A 19,130-nucleotide genomic window follows, 5' to 3' on the forward strand; every position below is an offset into this window, starting at 1 on the left:
AGGTGTTTCTAAATCACCTTCACTATGCCTCATCCTGCCCAGACCTCTAAATGCACCCATCCGGTTTAATATAAAAAAGAACAAAATTACTTTGAAGTTGATTTCTTCTCTCCACTGGATCAGGTCTGAAGAAAAGGAGGGGAACCACGTGTCCGTGATTGAATTAAGGAGAAAAAAAACCCGGTAACTTCTCATCCGTCCAGGAGTGGAAAAGATGAAGAACCTTTAGTCGACTGAATCAACAAGGAGGAAACTCATCTCCTTGGACATAGAACCTCTGTAGGTTTTCCACCTGCGCCGAGTGTGGCGTGGTCCTTCGATCGGCAAATAAATCCTCTGATGTTCTCGTATCAGACAGATTTCCAGCTTTCAAGCTCTTCCGGGAATGGCCTTGTGGAGCAAAAGTTCACCTGCGAGATCTTGTCTCTCCAGAAATGCGCCTCCGTTGCTGTTCTGCGACAGGTGGGAAAAGGGCCACGAAACTCCGCATCTCAGCCGGTTTATACTTCCAGTGACGTCAGAGCTGCGACGTCTGTTGAGCTGCGTGCGTCAAAATGTGCGACCAAGATGGATGGCCCCAACACACAGATGGTGTCAGTCAAATGGTTCTCTTTCAACATTCGTTTCGGTATCTCACTATGGGACACGCCTCCAGCGCCTGTCCCCCAGAAGCTCTATTACATTACGCCAGTCTTGACTGGCAGGCGGAAGTGACGTCCGCTCCCATGGGAGGACTTCCTCCCAGTATAAAAGTCGACGTCACGTAGGTGATCTTCAGTCTAACACTTCTTCTCGCTCCCAGAAGCACCTCTCAGACGGTCATTACAGTAACTTGAGCTAGCTTAACTGTTCACAGAGCGAGCTAACAACTCGGTCGCCGAGCGCTTCTCAATAACTGTGCTCGACTGTTCTGAGTCCCTTTCAACAATGGTCTGTTGCCAAACAGCAGCGCTGCAACTGGTCATCAAACTAGCTGCAACCTTAACGGAGCTTACGAAGTTGTGTAACTTGCACTCGTTCTCACGATGAACAGAGTCAAGCCACCATCTAGAACCTGCGCATGTGGCAATCTCATAGCTGGGGCAGATACCCACTCTGTCTGCGCTTCGTGTCTGGGGCTGCAACATGCCCAGGACGCGTTGGCGTCACCGGCGAGCTGCGAGCACTGTGCACGGCTCTCCCTTAAGTCTCGTCGGCGCAGGCTAGCACGCCAAGCTAGCCTGTCGGAGGTTGATCCTATGATGGGGGTAGCCAATCCCCCGCCACCGGAGCTTCCTGGTACTGATGAGAGAGAGCCCACTTTGGCTGGAGCCAGTTGGGGTGATCAGCTCGACGCTGTCGCGCCACTGACTGACCCAGAGGAAGACGAGGCCGCACTTCCAGGTTTCAGTACTCTTGCTAATGCCGAGTCTGAATCTGAAATGGAGTCCATCAGTCTCGGGTCTGACGACAACGAGCTGGACTGCGGGCCTTATGCCATCCAGTCGGTTGCAAAGCCCTCGGTGACGGATGACACCAGCCGCTGCGGTTCCCCAAACCCGACGGCAACGGACCTGCATGATGTCTGCAGAAGGGCAGCAAAGAAGCTGGGCATCGAGTGGCCAGAAACCCTCACCGAAACTACCACATCTTGATATGAGGGGAAGCGGCTTCCGAGAGCCAAATCCTCTGGCAGACAGCTGTTGCCGGTCTTTCCCGAGTGCCTCGAGGAAGCGACCCGGTCTTGGAGCAATCCTCTCACCGCCAAGAACCCCGCCCTGTGAGGGTCGGTGCTGGACTGGACGGGCATGGAGGCCGGCGGTTTTTCACATCTGCCTCCCGTAGAACCTCTGCTGGCATCTCACCTGCACCCATCGCAGAAGTCAGCCATGACAGCGGCAGGACCCACCCTTCCCTTCAAAGCTGACTCTTTTCAGTGCACTCTGAATGAGAAAAGCTACAAGGCGGTGGCTGCATCTGTTAAAGCCTTAAACGCTTCGTCTCTTCTCCTCGCTTACCAAGCGGAATTACAGGAGCAGATGACTGGCACACCGATGGCCGATTTGTGGGACGAGTTGTGTGTGGTGACAGACCTATGCCTGCGTCTCCACAGAAGTGCTGTCCAAGCATCCGGGAGAGCCATGGCCCTGATGGTCACTCAGGAGAGAGCTAGATGGCTGAACCTCTCTAGCCTGTCTCAGAGGGAAAAGAACCAGCTCCTCGACACCCCCGTGGACCCGAAGAGCTTATTCACTGTGGCAGCCATGCAAAAACTCTGTGAGGAAAAGAAGAGGGAAGGTGAAGCGCTAAAGCTGTGTCTGCCCAGGAAAGCGGAGCCTCCTCCCCCTCCAGCACCCCGTGTGCCATTCGCTCAAGCGGCGGCTCGACCGGCCTACCGCATCCCCAAACGCCAGCCGCAGTCAGCGGACTGTGGGAAACAAACCGAGCTCAAAGGTGCTTGGGGAAGGAAGCCATTCGCTCCCCCGACAACGCCGGGGAACCAAGCGACCCCTTCCGCTACTGTGAGCGCAAAGAAAAAGAGGCGCGCTACCTAGGGAGCCGTCTTCGGGGTGGGAGAGCAGGATCTGCCAGACACCTGCACCCCCCCCTACCAGGACACGTCCTGTCCCAGTTCGACTTCAGAACGCCACGTTCAAGGCAACTCAAACGGCCTGCAGAGCCGACGTTGGAGCTCATCGTTCAGAGCCGATCGAAGCGGAGGAGGATCAAAGCCACCGAGAGCTCAGTGGAGCCGCAGCTGTGGCCAGAAAGCACACACCAGTGCACAAACACATGCCAGTGTCTAAAAACACGACCTTCCCCCTTCACAACATGTTCAATAAAGTTGTTTTCTGGCACGCATCCAGGCCTGGAGCCGAGGGCGCAGCCACAACAAAAAAACATGAAAAATATGTTAAAAATAACACAAGGACAGGACATGGCCATGCAGCTGCACATGAGGCCACAAGGGGGAGCTCCCGCTCCACCCTTGCCACAGCTGCACATGAGGCCTCAAGGGGGAGCTCTCACCCTACCTCTAACACAGCAGACTGTTTTTTCTGTGGAAGAAGCAGACCTGGGACGAGCGCAGCTGGCAGTTGTAGCGGAACAGCAGATCCCTCAGCCGGTGTTGCGCAGTGTTTACACGGAAGCACCTTTAGGTCCACTGGCAAACAACACTCAGCTGTGGCGAGCGTGTGGAGCGTCAGATTGGGTGATAAAGACTGTATCTAAGGGATACAGGCTCCAATTTGTGACAGCCCCACCCCGTTTCAAGGGCATAGTACAGTCATACGCCCGGGGAGAGTCAGCTCGCGTCCTGCAAGAGGAAATAATTTCCCTGCAGCACAAAAGAGCTGTCCGGCTGGTACCGCAGGAGCAAAGCAGAGACGGGTTTTACTCCAGATACTTTCTCGTGCCGAAAAGGGGCGGGGGTCTGCGACCGATATTGGATCTGCGGGCTCTGAACACATATCTGAGACGGTATTCGTTCAGGATGCTAACACACGCAGCTCTGATAAAGTTTGTGCGTCAAGGAGACTGGTTTGTCTCCATAGACTTGAAAGACGCATATTTCCATATCCCTATATACCCCCCTCACAAAAAATACCTCAGATTTGCGTTTCAGGGAGAGATATGCGAGTACCTGGTACTTCCTTTTGGCCTCTCACTGAGCCCACGTGTGTTCGTGAAATGCACCGAGGCAGCCATCGCGCCTCTGAGGGAAAGGGGGATGCGTCTGGCGACGTATATAGACGATTGGCTGATTGCAGCTCAGTCTTTAGAGGAGCTCAGGACGCATGCCGAGATGCTTACTTTACATCTGACAGCCCTGGGATTCACAATAAACTGGGAAAAGAGCATTTTAACCCCAGTACAAACAATCACCTTCATTGGCCTGTCCCTGAATTCAGTCGAGTTCAGAGCGCGCCTCTCAGCGGAACGAGTAAAAGCCTTTCAGGCTTGTCTGGCACTCTTTCGCAGAGGCACACAGGTGAAATTCAGGTTATGCCTCAGACTGCTCGGTCTGATGGCGTCTGCGCTGGCGGTCATCACACTCGGCCGTCTACACATGCGCCCGTTTCAAAGGTCGGTGGCGTCACTCAGCTTGAGCCCCACACGCCATGCTCACTGCAGCGTCCTGGTTTCTCTCATATGTGCACGCACGCTGAGCCCGTGGAAGCGTCCCGGTTTTCTCAACACCGGCGTTACCATGGGAACCATCCTGACGAGGAAGGTAATTACCACAGATGCCTCGCTGGCAGGCTGGGGAGCCACTCACGAGGGGATGATGGTAAACGGCGTTTGGAGTCCACAAACACAGACAGCTCACATAAATTGTCTGGAACTCCTGGCCTTGATGCTGGCACTGAGACACTTTCTGCCCTTTATCAAAGGGCACCATGTTTTGGTCAGAACAGACAACACAACAGTGGTTGCTTACATCAACAGACAGGGGGGTCTGCGCTCACGTCATTTACACGAGCTGGCATACAGACTGATAATCTGGACCAGCTCACACTTGCTGTCGCTAAGAGCGACTCACGTGCCAGGGGTAATGAACAGAGGCGCGGATCTGCTGTCAAGGGGCAATCCCCGCTACAAAGAGTGGAAACTCCACAGCGAGGTGATGACCCAGATATGGAAGAGGTACGGCCGAGCGGAGGTCGACCTCTTCGCATCAGGGGAAAATGCTCAGTGTCCGATGTTTTTCTCGCTGACAGAGCAACAAGCTCCGCTTGGGCTGGATGCTCTAGCGCACAAATGGCCGCCGGCCCTACTGTACGCCTTTCCCCCGCTGGAACTGATCATTCCTACTCTCGCCAGGGTGCGAGAGGGAAAACACTCACTCATTCTGATAGCTCCCCGTTGGCCAGGGAAACATTGGCTAGCAGAGATTTTTCAGATGCTACACGGCGAGCCATGGCGGCTTCCCCTCCGCAGAGATCTCCTGACGCAGGCACGCGGAGAAATATTTCATCCGCATCCAGAGCGCATGGCCCTATGGGCCTGGCCTGTGAGGGGTTAAATCTGGCTGCCAGTGGGCTTCCCCAGAACGTTATTGACACAATTCAAAATGCAAGGGCCGTTTCCACGCGTAACGTGTATGAGGGTAAATGGCAGGCATTTGTGGGTTGGTGCGCAAAACCTATGGTGAGCGTAATGCAAAGCCCTGTGTCGGACGTTTTAACTTTTCTGCAGGCACTGTTGGATAAAGGCTTGGCTTTTTCCACTGTGAAGGTGTACCTGGCTGCTATTTCAGCCTGTCACGTTGGCTTTGGTGACAAAACAGTGGGGCAGCACCCCCTGGTGTGTCAATTCATGAAAGGTGCACGACGGCTCCGTCCAGTGTCGAGGAGCCTCACTCCTTCATGGGATTTACCTATGGTACTCGATGCGTTCTCACGTGCACCGTTCGAACCGTTGCAGCAAGTTGAGCTCAAAGTGCTTTCCTTTAAAACGGCCTTATTGATTGCTCTGGTTTCTGCTAAGCGTGTGAGTGACATTCAAGCGCTCTCAGTTAACCCGTCCTGCATGCAGTTTCTGGGTGAGTCAAGGGTTTTACTGAAACCTAATCCTGCCTTTATACCTAAGGTTGCTACGGCTCTGCCATGCCGTGCCCTTGAATTAATGGCTTTCTACCCACCACCATTCTCCTCTCAGGAGCATGAATGACTGCATACGCTCTGCAGAGTACGAGCTCTGCGGTTATATGTGAAAAAAAACAGCAGATTTTCGTAAATCAGAGCAGCTGTGTCATGGGCTTCACCACATAAAGGAAAGCCTCTCACAAAGCAACGTCTTTCGCATTGGGTAGTGGGGGCTATTATTATGGCTTATGAGAGCAGAGGCCTTGCACCCCCTGCAGGTCTGCGGGCTCATTCCACTCGTGGTGTGGCATCATCCTGGGCATTGTTCCAGGGTATACCTGTGGAGGAAATATGTGAGGCTGCCAACTGGGCGACCCCTCACACCTTCACTAGGTTCTATAAACTGGATGTCACCAGGCCCACACTGGCTCACACGGTTCTGGGTGTGGGTTCCACATTGCCATGAATGCAAGATGCAATCTGTTGGTCTTCGAGTGAGCTTATCTGGCAATACGGGAGCAGAAATATCCCATAGTGAGATACCGAAACGAATGTTGAAAGAGAACTTTAGGTTAAGGATTTAACCCCGGTTCTCTGAAACATGAGTGAGGTATCTCACCAGATCACCCTCAACAATCACAACCGTTAACGTAACCAACCATCAAATCAGAAAAATAAGAACTGCGTAAACTTTAGACAGCAAGCCGACAAATATATTTTTTTACTGGTTTTCCAGGCTCAACATTGTAAGATACCAGTGGGTTCAGAGTGAGTCTGGGCAGTCAGTAGGTCATAACACTGAAGTTACCTTTCAAACAAACACTGGCGCAGCGGGAGTCTGGTGTATAAGCCTCCGTCGCTTCCTGCACTTTCTTCTCCTCAAAACAATTGCTTGTTGCAGTTTTAAAATAGTTTTTTTAGTAGCATGACTGTGAAAACAGCGCTGGTTCCCGCCTTTTTTGATGTTGCAGTTACGGTGCAGAGGTGCAAGTTGATGACGTAACCCCTACTGTCCCAATTCTCCAATTTTGCAGCTTGTAACCTGCGCACTTCAACCCTTACATGTACTTGTACAAAGTACACACTTCATAGAGGGGTGTAGGGTGTATTGGGACAGTTAAACAGTGACGTCACTAACACTGCGACCAACCTCACCCTGAAACAATAGCCCCTATTCTGATTACCAGTTAATTAGAAGCACTTTAGCAATAAATGAGTACTATAACTGGTGACTTTGGGACCTTTTCTACACCTATGTTTATTCTCATATCTCCATAAAATCTCACAGTAAATCAAAGTGTCTCTTAATTTCTCGCAGGTTCCTTTGAAATAAAACAGATCTTTACCTTCAAACTGAAGCACAACGATCAGAACCAGAACTAGACCCAACTTTACTCTGCTGCAGATCTGAAAGTACTGATGTTATTTCCTCTTTGTGACTGAATTAAAGAAAGATCTTCATATCAACACCCACCAGGTATTTTGTCATTTTGCTCTCGTCATACTTGTGTTTTATAGAAACTGAAGGAAAACCACAAACAGGAACTAGTTGCACAAACTTTAGTCAGAAATGAACAATTAAACTACATTCAACTCATTCACTTTGTAACACTCAGATCAACTCTAGTAAGCTATGTTTTAGCTGAAAGATCTGCTTATGAAAAACACAAAAACAGATAATAAATGAAGTTTTATTTTCTATAGTTTATCAGTTTTCTTTCTGATGTTATTTCCTCTTTGTGACTGAATTAAAGAAAGATCTTCACACCAACACTCACCGCTTATTTTTTCTATTTTTTTTTTATAGTTTATCAGTTATTTGTAGAAGCTGTTGTCATTTCCTGAGCATGAACAGCCAAAGAGGAACTGTGATGTATGCTAATGAGCTGCAGTCAGTCCACCAACACCCAGCAGCTCTGAGACTCTGCAGACAGAGCAGTTAAACCGAGTCAGAACAGAATCCAAACAGGTCAAAGTGGACCCCTTACAGCACAGGTATCAGACTCAGACCCGAGGGTCAAACTTAGCGCTTTAGTTAATTCTAAAGGTCTATTAGAGTTGGCCCACAAGTAAACAGCCCATTCACCACCTATACTACAAATCCCAGAATGCTCTCTCTGTGAGCTGGCCGTCTATGACAAATCAACTCCCCCCTCTTGTGTTGACATTTAATAGTGACCTCACGCTACAACCAGACACATTAGTAGAAGAAGAGATGCTAGCTGTCTGGTTTGGACCAGAATGCATCAGAATAGATCAGAGTGAAGCAAACTGAACTTTAATGATTATGATCTTTATTCACTGTTCTTCCTACTCAGATGCATGGACTTGAATGGTTGGATTTTATCAGAGGAAATTATTAATATTATTAGAGTAATAAAATCTTTTATTTGGTTTAAGGAATAAATGCCATAGACAGTTTGCTGCATGAATGTGTCCATTTGATGTGTTTTTGATTGCTCAAAGGATAATTTTGAAGTTTCACTGGGAACAGGTCTGCATTTAATTGTGATATTAGATTTATCTGCCTCTGTTTGGCTGTTCAGCATCTCTATGGTGAGATAGAGACAACGACACATTAACTCTGTGCTGTGTGACGAGTTTCTGTTGTCTGATTTAGGATCTGTGTGTCTGCTTCCAGAGGGATTTTAGTCTGTGAACAATTCCAGAGATTTTGGGTTTTCCTTCATCATAAATTATCATCAGAACCGAACATAAATGGGCTCATTTGTATTTGATGTGATGAAGGTCAGCTGAGTGTGGCAGCAGCAGAACGTTCTTCATCATTTTCATAGTTCACTGTGTCGTCATCAACAGCATCATGAACCTTTGAATCAAACATTAGAGTCCGAAGGCTTGGTTTAACTATACAGTCAATTATCTAATATTGAAAAGGTTCATTCATTTAATTGATGATTATTTCATGTTACTTCATGTTTTGCTTCCTGGGATGGAAAGGAAGATGAAGAGATTAACATCACAGTTCTGTCAATCTGCTCCATTGTAGTTCAGGTTCCACACCTCTGGTTCTGATGATACCAACAGTGATTCCAACCATCAGGATCAGTCCTGTGATCCTCAGAGTCAACATGATGAAACTCAGAGGAGACCAGTCTGTGAAACCTGTGGATGAGAACGTGCAGAGAAGAAGAAAACATGTTTAACATGATGGTGGATTGTACATCAAAATCAACAGCATCTTCTCTCCAACACATTATGGCAGATATGTAACATGTTTTTATCTTCACACATTAAAAAATGGGCAGTAAATTGAGATGTTTCAAATGTAGGAACCAGCTGGAGATCATTCAACAGTCAGTGTCCTACTTGTTGGAGATGGCTGGTTCTGCAATGAAGAAGTTTAGCTGCTATTTGACCTTTAAGGAGGCAGAGGCAAAAACTCGGGCCTGGGAGGAGTTCGGTGAGGCCATGGAGAAGGACTACCGGTTGGCCTCGAAGCGATTCTGGCAAACCGTCCATCGCCTCAGGAGGGGGAAGCAGTGCTTCGCCAACACTGTTTATAGTGGGGGTGGGAGACTGCTCACCTCGACTGAGGACATTATCGGGCGGTGGAAGGAGTACTTCGAGGATCTCCTCAATCCTGCCATCACTCATTCCCTGGTGGAAACAGAGGCTGGGGACTCAGGGTTGGACTCTTTCATCACCAAGGCTGAAGTCACCGAGGTGGTTAAAAAACTCCGCGGTGGCAAGGCTTCGGGGGTGGATGAGATCCGCCCTGAGTACCTCAAGTCTCTGGATGTTGTAGGGCTGTCATGGTTGACACGCCTCTTCAACATTGGGGGGCGGACGGGGACAGTGCCTTTGGACTGGCAGACTGGGATGGTGGTCCAAGAGGGTGTGTTCCAACTACAGGGGGATCACACTCCTCAGCCTCCCTGGTAAGGCCTACGCCAGGATATTGGAGAGGAGAGTCCGACCGATAGTCGAACCTCGGCTTCAGGAGGAGCAGTGTGGTTTTCGTCCCGGCCGTGGAACACTGGACCAGCTCTATACCCTCTACAGGGTACTCGAGGGTTCATGGGAGTTTGTCCAACCGGTTCACATGTGTTTTGTGGACCTGGAGAAGGCATTCGACTGTGTCCCTCATGATGCCCTGTGGGGGGTGCTCCAGGAGTATGGAATCGGGGGCCCTTTACTAGGGGCCATCCGGTCCCTGTACGAGCGGAGCAGGAGTTTGGTCCGCATTGCAGGCACTAAGTCGGACCTGTTCCCGGTGCATGTTGGACTGCGGCAGGGCTGCCCTTTGTCACCGGTCCTGTTCATAACTTTTATGGACAGGATTTCTAGACGCAGCCAAGGGCCGGAGGGGGTCTGGTTTGGGGACCAGAGGATTTCGTCTCTTCTTTTTGCAGATGACGTGGTCCTGCTGGCCCCCTCTAGCCAAGACCTACAGCATGCGCTGTGGCGGTTCGCAGCCGAGTGTGAAGCGGCTGGGATGAGGATCAGCTCCTCCAAGTCCGAGGCCATGGTACTCGACCGGAATAGGGTGGCTTGTCCTCTTCAGGTTGGAGGGGAGTTCCTGCCTCAAGTGGAGGAGTTTAAGTATCTCGGGGTCTTGTTCACGAGTGAGGGAAGAATGGAGCGGGAGATTGACAGACGGATCAGTGCGGCTGCCGTAGTAATGGGGGCTCTGTTCCGGTCCGTTGTGGTGAAGAGAGAGCTGAGCTGAAAAGCAAAGCTCTCGATTTACCGGTCGGTCTACGTTCCTACCCTCACCTATGGCCATGAACTTTGGGTCATGACCGAAAGAACGAGATCCTGGATACAAGCGGCTGAAATGAGCTTCCTCTGTAGGGTGGCCGGGCACTCCCTTAGAGATAGGGTGAGGAGCTCAACGATCCGGGAGGGGCTCGGAGTAGAGCCGCTGCTCCTCCACATCGAGAGGAGCCAGTTGAGGTGGCTCGGGCATCTATACCGGATGCCTCCTGGACGCCTTCCTTGGGAGGTGTTCCAGGCACGTCCCACCGGAAGGAGGCCCAGGGGATGGCCCAGGACACGCTGGAGGGACTATGTCTCTCGGCTGGCCTGGGAACGCCTTGGGCTCCCCCTGGAGGAACTGGAGGAGGTGTCTGGAGAGAGGGACGTCTGGGCATCTCTGTTGAGTCTGCTGCTCCCGCGACCCGGTCCCGGATAAGCGGAAGACGACGAGTACGAGTACGAGTACCTTGATCTCCAGGAAAACCGCTGCCTGGGACATGAGGAGCTGCAGCAGGTCTCAAACTAACTCCAATCTCCATTGCTGTGAGCTTCTCCTTTTCCCTGTGCAGATTCCTGAGGTGTGGAGTAAACCATGGCTTGTTGTTCCCAAAGGTGCAGAAGGTCTTGGTCTGCACACACATGTCCTCACAGAAACTGATGTATGATGTCACCACATCAGTTAGTTGGTTTAGGTCAGTGGCTGAAGTTTCAAAAACAGTCCAGTCTGTGCATTCAAAGCAGGCCTGTAGCATCTGCTTTGATTCCTCAGTCCACTTCTTAACAGTGTGAACCGTAGGTTTGGAAGCTCTTAGTTTCTGTCTGTAGGTTGGGATGAGGAGGATAAGAGAATGATCTGAAAAACCCAGAGCAGCCCTGGTACCAGCATGATATGAGTCCTTTAAAGCTGTGTAACAATGGTTCAGTGTGTTTTTGTCTCTGGTGGGACACTTAATATGCTGTCTGTATTTGGGGAGTTCATTGGAGAGGTTTGCTCTGTTAAAATCTCCCAGTATTATGATGAAAGAGTCCGTGTATTTTTCTCCACGTCTCCATACTTTAGTTTGTCCACAAATCTAATTCAAATCAAGCTACAATACCTAGATTCATTAGCCTTGCAACATTTACATAATAATGCAACATTTAACAGCTAAAATAGTCAAAGCCCAGGTGTATAGGTTGATGTGATGAAGTTCAGTGAAGGACTGGGGGAGCAGAATGGACCCCAACATGTTCATAGTTCAATGTGCTGTCTCTGCAGACAAAATGGACCTGAGAGATGAAGGAAAAGACATGAAACACAATCTTTGTAAAAAAACAGAGACATAATGCTCTTGGATGAAGAAATGAAACATTCTAAGAACCTTTCCTTAAATTCATCTTCAGATATTATATTTATTGTAGAGATAAAACTGGGCCTCCACTTGTGCAGCAGTTGGGTTCCAGCTTTAGCTGGATTAAAATCTTTAAAATAAAGTATTTTTGTTACAAGAAACTTTGGAAATGTTTAGTCCAATCACACAAACACACTGGTGCTACCTTCATTATTTAACTGAACCAATTATTTATCTTGCTTGCATTATTAATAACAGGTGCCAGTCACAATATTTATAAAATAATAATAATAATAATTGTGAATACCACAAACATTAAACTAAGTTTGACTTACAGCAAAGATGCTGGTTTTATGATATTTGGGTTTGGAGATCTTTAGTCCTTTGATCTCAGCTTGGTGTTCAGTTTTTCATCGTAACTCCATGTTCTCTGTTTCACTTTTCTTAATTTCTCCATCATCAAATCATATTGTTTATTGTCATTTAACTTCATCCCATTTGCATTATTATCAGGAAATGAAATTTTTCTGGGACTCTCCAGCAATTCCTTGAGTTTTCTGTACCTGCACAGTCAGATTCAAACTGGGAGGACATGTATTCACACCCAGTCAGTTCATGTTTGCTGAGAGTTTTTGTATGAACAGTTTACTGGAATTTCTGCTCAGAATTTGTATCTATCCCCTTTCTGTTTGGTACCATCCATTTCTCTATAAAGTCTGTCTGACCAACTGGAATCTTAACATTCATATTTTTGGTCCTCCACCTTGACTTCAGAGATTGCCTTCTGATGTCATCCCGCATTTAGGTTTCATTTAATATTTAAGACATTTTTTTTTTACCCCTAAATGGGACAAATTTAGGTATAAACCACAAAGCTGTGGTGGAAACTTGGTTCTGGGGCAACAATCCAGAGCACAGCACCAACTGTAACCCTCTCTAATCTCAGTTTATAGTTGCAGATACATTCATTTAAATTATTGGGATTTTCTATTTTTTTAAGATTTTGTGAAACTTTTACAATTTGTCCCATGATTCAAAATATCTGAGCAGGAATTTTAGTTTTTACAAAATGCATTTTATTAAAAAACCTGGACATCAGAAATATCTTCTATTTCTGTCAGGAGGAGTGAGGTTGTTGCAGGACCAGAGTGCAGGCAAGAGCCAAGAAGCAGCATGGTGAGTAGATAAATGCTTGTAACGATAAGAACAGGTAAACTTACAGGTGTAAGCAGGACAAGAAAAACACACACATGTCTAAGAACATGGAGCAGGTAGTAGCCAGGAGGAACCAGAGGAGAACAATGAAAACCAGAGAATATAATCATTCAGGTAAGGTGGAGAATGGACCAATGAACACTGGGAGCTAACCAGGGGGAAGCAGGAGCAGCTGGTGGAAGAGGGAATGCAGGCAACTAAAGGAGGGTGGCTAATTAACACAGACGAGCAGAAATCTAGGGAAATAACAAAACATATAAGTGAACAGAAATAAGTCAACAATAGGAGTACCTAAAGAACAGAAACAGAAAGGAAACAGATCTACAAGGAAATACAAACTAAAACATCTAACACAGGAATCTAATAAACATGAAAGAACTGAAATAAACCAAATAAAGAACACGACAGTGCAGAGAAAGTAAACAGAACCCAAACTGAAAAGCCCAAACACAGGCAGATTATGACAATTTCTCTTTCAGTCATGAAGCATGACAAGTTTTATTTCCCTCATTTTACCTTCGTTTAACAAGAGTTTCTGAAAACACATGTAGAAAAGATTTTACTGCCACTGATGACACATTTAACACTGAAAATAGCATCTACTTGTATTTTTGCAGCAAAAACTAGACAGAGGAATAAACTGAGGGTTACAAGTGTCAGACATCTTCAGAAGTTGACAAACGGGAAAACGAGCTGTCCACAGCTTTGCTTTGTTGGACATTTAATGTTTCTTTACAAAGGAAACCTCAGAGCTGCATAGAGAGGAAGGTTTTATTAAACTGTTATGAACACAGTCTAAATAAATAGTTCACCTAGCCAACAAGATGAAATATATATTTGCCATGTAGGAAATGTTTTGCTGTTGCCATTTTGTTTTCTGGTCATTAAAGTTAGTTGTTTTTAACTCACATTGATGTCTTTCAGTGGCTTTTAGCTTCCTGGAAGATGACAGACATACTTTTGATTACCAATACATTTTCTGAAGCAGGTTCTGTTGATTGTGAAGTGGCTTACCTCTGGTTCTGGTGGAAACAACAGCAATAATACTAATCATCAGGATAAGTCCTGTGATGCGCAGAATCAGCAAGATGTAGCTCAGAGGGGGCCAGTCTGTGGAATCTGAACAACATTTTAAATAAATTCAGCCTTCATACCTTTTGGAAATTCACATAATTGCCCAGGGTTAACAGTAGCATAGCTTATGCTTGGAATATAATGTACATCTATTACTTACCTGAGAAGACAGGTGTGTAGTGAACCTCTGTCTTGACCTTGTCTGCCAAAACAAACTGGCAGGTGTATCTTCTGTAGTTGCCCATTAGGAGATTCATGGTGAGGACAGAAATGCAGCTTTTGTCTCCCTTCAGCCCAACTCTGTTTTCTAGCAGCAAATGTCCTGTTTCTTTCACCCAGAGGATGCTGCCCTCTAGGCATGAAGAGAGGTCAGTGCACTTCAGAGAGCAGTTTAAATCCAATATTTTATCCTGTTTACACTCAACTTCTGGTGGAGATGGAGAAACTGAAACAAGGACAGAGAAACTTTATTTTTATTTTCCTGTTTTCACAGGTTAGACATTTTCAGTGAACGTTCTCTCTTGATAAAGGTATATAAGGAAACGTTCTCCAAACTGTTTCCATGAACATCTTACATTAGGAACCAAAGCTCAGAGGTCACAGTGAAGAGTTTTTAATCAGTACATTGATGCTATATTGGTCACACAGCTGACAAAATGAAACACCAGCAGCATCAGAGGAGACTATCTACTTTAGGATAGCTCTCTGGGGCCATCGTATTCTATTGTAAAGTCAATTGTGTAAATAAGTACATTTGAAAAAGATCTTCTTTATTATTGAGAGCAAAGTGTACTGGAGTCAAATTCTTTGTTTGTTTGTTCAAACTTGTCAATAAAGCTGATTCTGATTTTCCTACCTCATCATTTCCACTGTAAGAACCAGAACTAAATCAGATTACCAGGTTAGAGATCCACTCCGGAAAACTGTCCTAACATGGACCCAGTACCTTTTGGATGAACCCTAAACCATAGGAGGAGTTTTTCAGAGAGAAGGTGATTAACATTGGCTAAATATTCCTGGCTTTTTGTTTCAGTCATCCTCCAAAGGTTCATTTTTTATTTGTATTTTCTTTGTATTCAAACAACATTTAAACTTTGTTCCTCATGTTTAATATCAGTGTTAGACAGCTGTTGTAGTCAATTATGAATAAAATCAGCTAACTTTGTTGAAATATTAAATGACATAAAACCCAGAACTGTGCTTCCAGCCATGTGTGGAGGCCTAGAAAGTAACGCTCGCACCAAATCAATCTTTTTAGGGATTTAAACCAATAATGTTACAATGTTTTATTACAAGTTAAAACAAGCATGACTTCCAAGGAAAGTGAATTATTAAACAGACTGAAGAAGGGCCTAAGCTTCAAAGATTCCAAACAAGAAGCACTTAATTGCTTGTGCAAAAAAAATATGCACTTGCAACAAGTGACCGCGTTGTAGATGATCTACAACAACTGCAATGGAGAACAGGTGCAAAAGTGGGTTGGACCGCACTTTTTGTTTTTTTTTTAGTTTTTAACCGTGTCCTGTCCAGCAGAGTAGCTCAGAATTGTTGTCTGAGTGTCAAGAAAAAGCCCAACAAATTTACTTTCACAGGTGAAGCCTTACAGCTAACGCTTTAAAGCTCTGCTTGATATTTATAAAAAGAAACTTTATTAGAAACTGCTTTGGGATTATTTCAATTGTTATGGACACAGAGATAAAAATGGAAAGGAACAAAAGAAGCACGAAAGAGAGAAAGGGGGGCAAAAAGGAAAAGGGGAGAGAAGGAGAAAAGAAAGAAGGATGAAGAGAATACAAGATAACATCCTGCTTGCTTCTTCACCTGCAGAAACGTTCGTATTACCAGTTTTTTTACCGAAAGGTGCACGGTACATATCAATGCAAGATGTATTTAGTGGTAAATGTGGCTCAATATAGAACATTTGTGTATCTGTTAACACCTAAATCTAAACACCTGTGGGTCTGAGTGTGAGCGCGCTTGTGCATACAAGGTTTCTCCATAAAAATATGCAATAGTGAGTGTGAGGAGCCACAGACCTGCCCCCATGGACCCGGGACAGATACGGTGGAGACCCGAGCCACGGACATCCAAAGGCCCCGCAGAGCACAGGAACCTTGGGAGAACCACCGCTGGGACTACCGTAACCCCCCAGAGAGGAGCAGGGGAGAATCCCAGGGAAACCACATTTGATGGGGGCCTAAACTGATTCAGGAGATGGAGCAGCCCAAGACCCAACCTGACACCAGCCGGGCTCGTGCCTGAACCTGAGCGACCCTGGCCCGGACCCCGACCCCCCGCCCCACCCAACCACCACCATCCTCATCTGGGGAAGGGGCCATGTACAAAAGAGGGGTCTACATGGTCCAAACAAGCCCGCCAACCAGAGCCACCACAGAATAAAATAGTCCCAAACCCCAATGAATTCCAATCCCAACCCCATGAGCCCTCCACCCCCAGTGAACCCGACATGAATCTACCCACTGGGCCACCCCCAACCAGGACACAGATATCGAACACTTGCCCCCGAACCCAAATGCCATGAATCAGCTCCCCACAACACATGGGCACACTCCCAACAGGAGAGCTTCATCCCTGAAAAGCCGACGAAGCAACACCCACACAGTCCAAGCTCCACACACAGCCAGGACCGCCCTTTTTAAATGTAAGTTTTGTGTGTGCTTCTGGCTGTCATCATGGACAGTTTGGGAGAGCAGAGTGGACGTATAAGAAAGATAAAGTTCGAAGCCATAGAGTTGGAGGTAATGATAATAATAAAACGAAGGTGGAGATTTTTTCCCAACTTTTATGGAAATTATAAGACATACAGAATACAGCATTTACAGATCATAATATGAACAAGATCTCAGGGGATACATAAACCAGTATTTATGCATAGGGGATTTTCAAGGAGATGCATTATGGATCCTGAATTTGTATGGAATTGGCTTTGTCTTCAGAGTTCTTGTTGGGAATAAATGTGATACTTGAACTATAACTAAAACGTTGGATGAAAGGTTTTTTTCTGGATAACAGAAACAGTTAAAACTTTGAAAGGAATTTACTTTACCTTAAAGTTAAGCCGTATTTTCTTTCTTTCTTTTCTCTCCTTTTGTTTTGGGGATATCAACATCTCCAATCAATTCGCCATTTTTAGGTCGATCTCCTGTGTTGGCAGTTGAACCTCTGAAGTTGCAGCACACCGTTCAGTAAAACATGAAACAAACTGTTGCATATTGTCTTGGTGTAACAGACAAATTAAATTAGCATAAACAATCCTAATGAGAAAGAAGATTCCTTTTGTCATTAAGCAGCATTATATTTCCATTATTCCAGATATAATAACTAGTAGGAGAGAAGTTATGTTCGAAACAAGTTTCCAGGCTAGAAGAGCGTGTTTATAACAGTTAGAAAATTTTACTGGAAGCTTTTCAATTTTATTAATTGCATTTAAGTAAAAAATTTAATCCCACCCAAAAGATTAAAAGCATTTTGGGAGAAGTGTTCCAGATTATTTCATTACTGCTGACCAGATTATTTAACAATTTCACTTTAAATGAGTTGTTTAATGTTTCAAAACGTGAAACTTCTAGACCACCAAATTTCCTAGGATTACATTAAATATCCTAAAGAGGTTTAAAAGTTTTTAAAACAAAATATTATTTAATTTCATTTGGAGAAAAATAAACTATTTTCTGATAGTTTCTTTTTCTCCAAATGAAATGAAATATTTTGTTAAAAAAACTTTGTCTTTTTATACATGCAAACCTTCTATGTGTGGATGGAAGAGAAGCTTTGCAGTAGCAGCTGCTGTTGCATTTGTGTGGTAACCGTTCCTTTGGGAAACATCTCACAGGCTTTATTTATTAAAGAGCTGGGCCCATATTCACAAAGAATCCTAGGACTAAAAGTAGCTCCTAGTGACGTCATTCTAAGAAAAATCTTAGAAATTTCCCTCGGTAAGATAACAGTTATTCATGAAGCATCTTAGGCCTTAAGAGAGCTCCTACCGTGAGGAAATGTTAAGAGTAGTGAGGAGGATTTTTTGTGAGTTTAAGATTGTCTTAAGTAAAGAAGATGGTGGAAAGACAGAGAGAAAGTAGAGATATTCTCCTACAACGAAGAAAAGCGAATTAATAAAATGCTACTGGCTTGATGGTGCAGGGATCCACCCCCTAAACAGTAAACTAAATGAGTACATGAACTTCTATAACAATCATACAATTATTAGTATAGAGATAAGATAAACTTTATCATCCCCCTAAAAATTAAATAGTTTCAGCAGCAGGACAGGTTAAAGGTCAACCTCTAGTAAGGTAATATTAGAAAGAATAAGTAAATAGTAGAAACAACAATAAATAACTATAAATAAAAAGTGAACAAGTATAGTATAGAATTATTTAAATATTTATAGACTGTAAAATGCTTTCAAAAAATAAATATTTAAAAACTCGAGAAAATATACATAAACTCTAGACAACAGTGCAATAATCTAAAGTACTATATAAATAGAAGGAAGATGTAAATAAGGTGAATGTTTGCTGTACTGATGATGTCATGATGATGTCAGCAGCCTCAGTCTAAATGGTCATCTCCAACGTTCCTCGTCTGTGGAGAAGTTCTCTGGTGCTGCTATCTCCTCTCTAGCTTCTGAATGCAGCAGGAACCAGAGCTGCTCACATTCCAGGCTGGTGCTGAAAGCAGAGGAACGACGCATTGATCTGCTGGGAATGTCTGTTGGTTCCCACCGTGATCCAGGACCAAATCTATCTTTCAACACTCCTCTCCTCCACCGGCAGGCTCTGCTCCTCTGTTCACTTCGCTTTTCTCCACCTTTTTTCTCCTTTTTGTTTCGGTCATTTTACCGTTTTGTTCATTATACAAGAAGGAGATCACAGTAAAATGCTGAATTTTAATATCAATATGAAATTAATATGAAATTGATGCAGTATAAAAATGACCAGCATGGAGAGTAAACATAGACAAATTAAAAATAAGCATGTAAATAAACTACGTTGAAATATTTTGATGCTGTGGGACAATTTAATCTTGCTAAATTTGATCATAATTTAAACATTTCTGAATCCAGTCAAAATTCTTTCAAAGGTTAATTTCTCTCAATGGATTTCTAGGAGCACATTTTTTTTTTCTTGTAACATCCAATCGCAGCTCTAGTCACACCTAGCAACAGGGTCAACCACACCTAGCAACAGGGTCAACCACA

The 19,130-nt window shown here is 45.2% G+C and overlaps 1 protein-coding gene and 1 long non-coding RNA gene across 3 annotated transcripts in view; both read right to left on the minus strand.

The window, feature by feature from the left end:
* Positions 1-19,130, minus strand: part of LOC124881732 (titin-like) — a 144,177-nt gene that overhangs the window by 84,185 nt on the left and 40,862 nt on the right. The window lies entirely within an intron of this gene.
* LOC124881736 lies at positions 13,689-14,318 on the minus strand. Its single transcript, XR_007041730.1, has 3 exons — positions 14,070-14,318; positions 13,850-13,954; positions 13,689-13,773 (listed from the first exon to the last, which is right to left on the minus strand). It is a non-coding gene; the product is annotated as an uncharacterized LOC124881736 (long non-coding RNA).

This window comes from Girardinichthys multiradiatus, chromosome 15 (assembly GCF_021462225.1).
Source record: "Girardinichthys multiradiatus isolate DD_20200921_A chromosome 15, DD_fGirMul_XY1, whole genome shotgun sequence".
Taxonomy (NCBI): domain Eukaryota; kingdom Metazoa; phylum Chordata; class Actinopteri; order Cyprinodontiformes; family Goodeidae; genus Girardinichthys; species Girardinichthys multiradiatus.